Below are 8,715 nucleotides of genomic sequence, written 5' to 3' on the forward strand. Positions count from 1 at the left end.
TGTGACACTTACATTAAAAAAAAAAGATGTTTAAAAATCTACACACACACACACAAAAAAATCCATCATCCCTGTCTTTAGATTATCTTTCCTGCACTCGGCAATTACATAATCATCGGAACGGCTACCCTGATTCTAGCCAGAGCGAAGTTGAAAGAGCGCGTGCACAGGAGATAAAGGGAGAGTTTGCAGATTTCGCGCGTCGGAGCTGAGGCCGGAAGAGAAGTTTGCAGAGGCCGGCAGTGCGGGCTGGGGCCGGGTTCTACAGATCCCCAGTGAAACTTCGGGCCACTCCCCTCCCGCTTCCCAACAGCTCCAAGGTGCATCCCTCTCCGTGGGGGCTAGAGATGGTGGCACCTCCGGGGGCTGCGCATGGCTTTTAGTTGGATTTTGAAGTGCAGCCCACACTCAGCAAACATTCTCTTTCCTGACCTTTCCGCACATCTCTTTTTCCCTGCAACGCTTTACAGTTTGGAAAGCCCTTCCCCTCCTCCGAGAAATTAATTTGATTTCTCAAGGGACGCAGGATGCAGGAATTCCCATCCCCAAATGCCCTCGCGGTGATGGCGCCACCTGGGCAGCCATCTTCGGAAGCGGTGCGCTCCTGGGGGCCCTGGCTTCATGCACCTGGGCGCCCCCCCACCCACTACTGTCGCCGGGGGGTTGGAGTGTGGGGCTCTCCTGGCTGTCCGGAATCGCCAGCTCATTCTCCCGTGCTGTGACTGTGTCCGCCGCAAGTCATACTAGTGTCCCTTGTCAGTCCAGGGCACTGAGCCCAACTGGTGACATTCGAAGTCGGTGCCCAGCACTGCTGTGAACAGCTGGTTGGTGAGGGCTGGGTGGCTCACGCCGGAGTCCACGAGACCTTGGGCTGCTCCAGGGCAAGGCGCGTCATCGCAATGGCAATGAGCGCAGGAATCTGAAAGACGGCAATTCATTGGGCAGCCAAATATTTATGGAGCACCTACTCTGTGCCAGGCATTGTTCTGGGCCGAGAAGCAAGGGTGAGCAAGACAGACAAGGTCCCTCTCTCATGGAACATCATCTAGTTAGCCAGACAGACAATAAACAGAGACGCAAATAAAAATACCAGCTTCTGATAAGTGCAGTGGGGAAAAGCACAAACACTGCGCTCATGTTTTTTAGTACGTGCCAAAACATCTCATTGAATCCCCAAGCCAGTTCTAGGAATTGTGTACCATTCCTATCATCCGCATTTTACAGATGAAGTAAGGCACAGAGGACTAGGTCAGTTGCTGAAGGTCACACAGCTAGTAAGTTACGGAGTCAGGGTGGGACATCCTGAAACCAAAGCCCTTGTTCATATTCAGTGAATCCCGAGCACCTAGCACGATTCTGGCACACAGCAGCCCCTTCACAGATAGAGAACCCAATGGAATGATATAAAGATGCATTGAGCCACAAGAAGACTGCTGGAAGTTTCCATATGCAAAGTGGCAGGTGTGTTAGTCTCTGTCGACATCACGTGGTTGTAGGAGAACTTCAGACTGGGCTGGGACGCTGGGAGGGCCTCTATCCACACGCCATTCTCCGCGTGGGCAACTCCCTCCAGAGCCCAGTTTCGCTGGCACATGCCTGAGGGAATTAGCTGGCTCCAAGCCTGAGAGTGGCCTGAGCTCAAGGGGAAGGTCTGAGCAGCTCCTGGGAACCGCAGTTCATGGAGGAAAGAACTGATTCCCTGTTGGTCTTTGCTACCAAGATCAATCCTAGTGGATAATGGGATGAACTCTTCCCCCATCCCGACCCTCCACCTCCCACCCCATCACACCCCCTTGCTGATGCAAGAATTTGCCAGAAAGTCTATTGCCTAATGGATGGAGTGTCCCTTCCTCTTTCCAGGCCTGTTTGCTTATCTGCAAAATGAGGAGAGTAGATTAAAATTTATTTCTTTCAAATGAACTTCCTGCTGAGGAAAATGGGGAGCTGACAGGATTCTAGTCCCTGGCCCTCTCAAGTCAACCAAAGCAGAGCCACAGCACACAGTAACTGCTAAATTGATATTAACTATCACTACTATTGGAACCCTGGCGGCGCAGTGGTTGAGAACTTGGCTGCTAAGCAAAAGATCAGAAGTTTGAACTCACCAGCTGCCGCTCCTTGGAAACCCTATGTGGCAGTTCTATTCTGTGCTATAGGGTCGCTATGAGTTGGAACCATAGCGATGACTCATAGATTCGCTAATGAGTTGGAAATGGGTTTGATTTTTTTTGTTTATTATTACTATTAAAGGAGGTCTGGTAGTGCAGTTGTTAAGCAGCGGCTGCTAACCAAAAAGGTTGACAGTTTGAACCCACTAGCCAGCCGCTCTACAGCAGAAAGATGTGGCAGTCTGCTTCCATAAAGATTAAAAAAAAGAAACAAAAATGAAACCCATTGCAGTCAAGTCAATTCCAACTCATAGTGACCCTATAGGACAGAGTAGAACTGCCTCATAGAGTTTCCAAGGAGCACCTGGTAGATTTGAACTGTGGACTCTTTGGTTAGCAGCTATAGCACTTAACCACTATACCACCAGGGTTTCCTCTATAGAGGTTACAGCCTTGGAAACCCTATAAGGTGCTTCTACTCTGTCCTACAGGGTCACTATGAGTCTGAGTCGACTTGACGGCAATGGGCTTTATTATTACTATTACTACCACGCATCTGTCAGTTTGTTGTACTTTGGTGGCTTGTGAGTTGCTACGATGCTGGAAGCTATGCCACCTGCATTTCAAATACCAGCAGGGCTACACAGGGTGGACAGGTTTCAAGGAAATTCCAGACTAAGACAGACTAGGAGAAAAGACCTGACAATCTGCTTCTGAAAATTAGCTGATGAAACCCTACGGATCACAATAGAATACTGTCTGATATAATGCTGCAGGATGAGCCGTCCGAGGTTAGAAGGCACTCAGAACACACAGTGGCCACAACAATGGACTGGAGCATACCAACAATTGTGAAGATGGCACAGGACTGAGCGATGTTTCCTTCTGTTGTCCGTGGGGTTGCCTTGAGTTGGAGCTGACTCCATGGCTACTCACAACGAACCCGAACAACATTATCACTGTTATCTGTTTAATACATTGAGCTTTCGTGTAACATTTGAAGTAATTTAAAATAAGAGATTTGAAAACCAATTATATCTGTAAGCCATCCTTAGGCTTTGAGGGGGATCTAGCTGGCTGGGTAGAGACTGCAGTGAACTGGGGAACCCACATCCCATCTAAAGGGGTGGCCACTTCCCAGCTCCAGTTTGTTGGAGCCAAATGGGAACATGGGCCCAGTGTGGCCAGATCCTCAGATTTTTCAGGAGAATTTGGATTTTTATGTAAAATGTTTCAATCTTTAAAATTTGGTCAAGAATTCAAATTCTTCTAAGACACAGTCTGCAGCAGACAAAGCATGTCTGTGGGCTACATTGGGTCCCTGGGCGAAAATTTGAATTCCCATCTAGAAGATTGGGGTGAACTCTTTTCCTTCCATTCCCCCCCAATTTGGTGAGCACTAAGGATTATCATTAAATGATTGAAAGAAGTGCTGACGATGAGGTTCGCCAGCACGTCTGGACCTATCTGGTTATCCGGAAGGCTCTGTACCAAGTGGGGAACCACAGGAAACAAAATATGGATGAATCCCCTTGACTAAGTCCATAGCTTTTGTGAAGCGAAGCTTTATTTCAATGTCCTACTGTGTTGCCAGCAGATACTCTTTTGACCACCGTTTATTAAGGCCTTACTATGTGTCTGGCACCGTAGTGAGAAGCTGGGGACATAGAAGTGAGCAAGTCAGATGTAGTCTCTGCCCTCATGGAGCTCCCATCCTAGTGGAGGAGACAGACAGAAACAGATGAACCAATCAAAGAAGACAGTTTCAGAGTGGTATGCTATGACAGAGTTAAAGGGATCATGTGGCCACATAGGAGAGGGACTCTGAGAAGGTGACATTTGAGTCAAGACTTGAAGAATGAGAAAGAGGAAGGCGTGGGAAGAACTATATAGGGAAGAGCTTTCCTGGCAAAGGGAACACCAAGTGCAAAGATCCTGGGGCAGGAACAAACTTCCTGTGTTGAAGAAATGGAAAGAAGGCCAGAGAGGCTAGAATGTAGAGTGAAGGAGAGAGTACTAGGAGGGGAAGTTGGAGAGTGGGCAGGGGCCAGATCATTCGGGGCCTGGTAGGCCGTGGGAAGGCATCTGGATTTTATTCTAAACGTAATGAGAAGTCACTGCAAGGTTTGGGGCAGAAGAATAACATGATCTGATCTCATTTTTTTAAATAAGCTTTTTAGTTTAGATTTGCAGAAAAATTCAAAGCTAGTACAGTGCCTGCCCATAACCTCTTCACCCAGTTTCCCCTAAGGTAAACATTTTACATAATCACGGCATTGCTCTTAATTTTCCATGACACCTAAATCATAAAGAAATGTTGATTCACGAAATATCCTGTAACATCAGTACCCAGAGAGCGTCTTCTCCTAGATAAGATCTGATTTCATTTTTAAAAGACTTCTTTGGTTGCTGAGGGGAGAATGGACTATAGAGGGGCAGGAGTGACACCAGGGAGAAAGAAGGCTGTTGAAAAATGTGACTTTTCTGCTCTGAGCCTCAGTTTCCTCCTCTGCGAAATGGGGATGATATCACTTAAATCAGAAGGTTGTTGTGGGACTTAAACTTTCAATGTACTTGGGAGGACAACACTAGCAATAATGATGACATGCCTGATCATATCAAATGCTTATACTATTTTAGGAGTTAGGTTTCCAGAAGGGTAAAAAGTTGGTGGTTTGAACCTACCTAGTGGCTCTGTGGGAGAAAGACCTGGGGATCTCCTCCTATAAAGATTAAAGCCTAGGAAACCCTATGGGGCAGTTCTACTCTGTCACAGAAGGTCCTTAAACCAAAAAAAAACAAACCCAGTTCTGTCGAGTCAATTCTGACTCATAGTGACCCTGTAGTGCAGAGTAGAACTGCCCCATAGAGTTCCTAAGGAGTGCCTGGCGGGTTCAAACTGCTGACCCATTGGTTAGCAGCCGTAGCACTTAACCACTACACCACCAGGGTTTCTAGGAGGTCATTAGCAGTCAGAATTGACTCAACAGCAACAACAAAAACAGTAATTTGTGATACAGCTAGGGAGGGAGAGTCCAGATTCAAATCCAGGGAATCTGCCTTCACACTTCCTAGCACCCAACAGAGAATTCGTGTTCTTGGAGATCAGACAGAGCAGATTCTTTGGGCTGGGGAGTTTCCAGAAGCCTTCTTGGAGAAGAAGGCTCTAGAGAGTTCTGGTAAGATCTCTTGAATCATACTTGGTCCTCACCAAGTCCATGCTGACCTTGGGTGAGAAGGCCCCAAACATACTTCCATCTGGGCTTACCCAACAGAGAAATTAGGGTAATTATCGCCCTGTTAAATGTTCCTTTGCTTCACAAAATAACTCAGTGTGTAGTCAGGAAAACAGCAAGCTGTTTCAGTGTCTGGAGTGTGGATTGCACTGCCAGTTGGAATCAACTCGGGCCCAGGGTTTCTCAACCTCAGCACTGTTGACATTTGGGGCGAGATCATTCTTTGTTGTGGGGGCTGTCTTGTACACTGTAGGATGTTTAGCAGCATCCCTGGCCTCTCCCCAGCAGAAGCCAGTAGCATTCCCCCACCAAGTTGTGACAATCACAAATGTCTTCAGACATCGCCAAATGTCTCCTGGAGGCAAAATTGTCCCTAGTTGAGAACCACTGCTTTAGAGAACTTGGGGACTATTGGAAAGTAGCTTTGACTTGTTCTGTGTTCCTGTCACTCCTAACCCTATGTGTTAAATGCTTTGCTTAATTTCTGTTTTAAGAAGAAATAGTTCCTTAATGTAGGGACGCCCTCCTCTTTTTCCTTAGGCAAGCTTAGCCCCTTGTACCCCACCCTCTCTTTGGTTACCTATAATAATAATAATAAAACAGCTGCCATGGAGTTGATTCCCACTCATGACACATCCTTCTCACATGGACAGGGGTGGATTATCCAACAGGCATGGTAAGCACGAGGTTTACCTTGCTTACCAGATCATCTGTAATGAACAATTTCACTACAGATTAGTTAAGTAACACAAGAGAACCCATGCTTACCTTGTTTACTGGGTCATCTGCCCCTTTCAGGGATTATGAATTTGAAAAGAGTTTTTGATTCTGTAGGAAGGTGCCGTGGGGTTGGGGAGAGACAGATGTCAGCCATACCTGGAAGCAAAGCCTTTGATGTGGTGAAAAAATGTGAAATTGTTCACTACAGATGATCCGGTAAGCAAAGTAAGCGCCATGCTTGCCTTGTTTATTGGATAATCTGCCCCTGTCTGAGGAGCGGCTGGCGGGTTGGAACCTTTTGATTATTAGCCGAGCAGTTTAACCACTGTGCCCCCAGAGCTCTTCTGCGCCTAGTAAAAAAAATATATATATATATATTTTTTTTAGTAGCCACCATTTATTTAGTGTTGACTGTGTGCTAGGCATTGACCTAGTACATGCTTTATGTATATTCAGACATTCCATATACACAGAATTATAAAATATGTGCCTGGCTTCTTTCACTTAGCATGCTGTTTTCAGTGTGCAGCCATGTTGCCTGTATCAGTACCTCATTCCTTTTCATGGTTGAACAAAATTCCATTGTACAGGTAGAGTACATTTCGTTTCTCCGTATTCATCAGTTGGTGGCCCTTTGGGTTCGCAAGGGCCTTTTTTTACACCTGAGGGGCCCGAGACCCAGCACGAGTTAAACGACTTCCCCAAGATCACAGAGGAGACAGACAAGGTGGCAATGCTGGATTTTAAACTATTGAGACCAAACTCTTTCACCTATATTTGAAATTCCCAAACTCTGGCTGTTGGTGAGAAAAAAATTCGTGAACAGTTTACAACTTAGAATGAAGTGTGGGTTGATGATGAAAAAAATTTTAATGAAATATTTAAAACTTAGAGCAAAGTCTACCTAATACATGCCCCTACCCACACTCTAGATTCAGCAACTGTTAACGTTTAGCCACCTTTGACTTAACAGTTTCTTAAGTAACAAAAGAAACAAAGCATTATAGTTGAGACCCCCTTTGAGCCCCTTCTCCATCCTACTTCCTTCCCTCCCCGCCTCCTCAAAGACAGCAACTAACATAGACTGCTGTGTAACTGATTATGTTTTTGCCAGTGTACAACATAAAAACAAACCATCAACAAGGAAGAAAACCAACAACCTCAACCCCCAGGGACAAATGGGGTAAGTTCCTATAAAGCCAGATTTATTTGATTTAAGACTGTCATTTATTCTGCAAGTAAGACTTTTAGACTTTATTTATATTAAAATGTCCATTCAAGCACGAAATCATGGTGATAGTGGAAGGTAGCTTTTTTTTTTTTTTAAAAAAACATCTTTTTGGCAAAAGAAAAAAAATCCAGTCATGGGAAAATGGAAAAATAGTTTGTGGAATGTTTGTACAGTGAATGAATGAAACTAAGCTGCATGTATCAACATGGATACATCTCAAAACTAACCTCAAATGAGCAAAAGCCAGTTGGGGAAAGGCTAGGCTTGTGTGCTGCTATTTACATACAAGTTGAAAACGGCAAATATTGCATGTTAAAACCCCAAAACCAAACCTGTTGCTGTTGAGTGGATTCCGATTCATAACAACCTTACAGGACAGAGTAGAACTGCCCCATAGAGTTTCCAAGGAGTGCCTGGTGGATTTGAACTGCTGACCTTTTGGGTTAGCAGCTGTAGCACTGTTAAGGGTGGTGTTTCCCCAGCTTTTTTGGAACCATGATCTTCTGTAAGAAAGGTATTTTATGTCTTGATGCAGTACACAGATACACAGATGTAAAAATTGAGCAAAAGTTTCCCAAGACGATACTTAGTAGGTATAATACACTCTGATGTTTTCTAGCCTATCTTCTTCTATCCTATTATTATTTTTAAAGTGCTGGTTGTGATCTTCTAAATTGATTTTACAACCTACTAAGGGGATGTTCCTAGTAGTTTGAAAAATACTGGTTTAGGAATGTACACCCATGTATTAAAACTATAAAGACACACATGAGAAAGAAACATACATTCTGGAACATGTTTTTCTCTGGGGAGGAAGGGAGTGATGGAAGAAATTGGCAATTTTCTTTCTAATGATTTGTTTCTAAAATTGGCAGATGAGTGTGTGAAAGTTCGCTAGATTGCTGTTTTTAAAATTAACTTTATTGAAATATGTATTAGTTTCCTGGGGCTGCTATCACAAAGTACCATAAGTTGGGTGGCTTAAAACAATAGAAGTTTATTCTCTCCCAGTTCTGTCTCCCAAAGTCCAAAATCAAGGTGTAGGCAAGATTGGTTCTTTCTGACTATAGACGACAGCAACTCAAATGATTAGAATAGGAACCTTAGGGAGCAGTAAGTTTACGTTCGTGGAGGAGGAACAATTCAGAAAGGGAGGATGAGAATGATTGCAGAACTTGAGTGTAATCAACGTCCCTGAATTTGCATGCAGAAATTGTTGAATTGATGTATGTTCCGCTGTTTATATTCTCAATCAATCAATCAAATGGTTAGCAGCTGACTGGTTAACAACAGCACTACCAGGCCTCCTTTAATAGTAATAATAAACAAAAAAAATCAAACCCATTATATTTTCAATCTTTAAAAAGAAAAGTTGCCATCAAGTCAATTCCAACTCATAGTGACCCTATAGGACAGAGCA

The sequence above is a fragment of the Elephas maximus genome, chromosome 22, assembly GCF_024166365.1.
Source record: "Elephas maximus indicus isolate mEleMax1 chromosome 22, mEleMax1 primary haplotype, whole genome shotgun sequence".
NCBI classification, from domain to species: Eukaryota; Metazoa; Chordata; class Mammalia; order Proboscidea; family Elephantidae; genus Elephas; species Elephas maximus.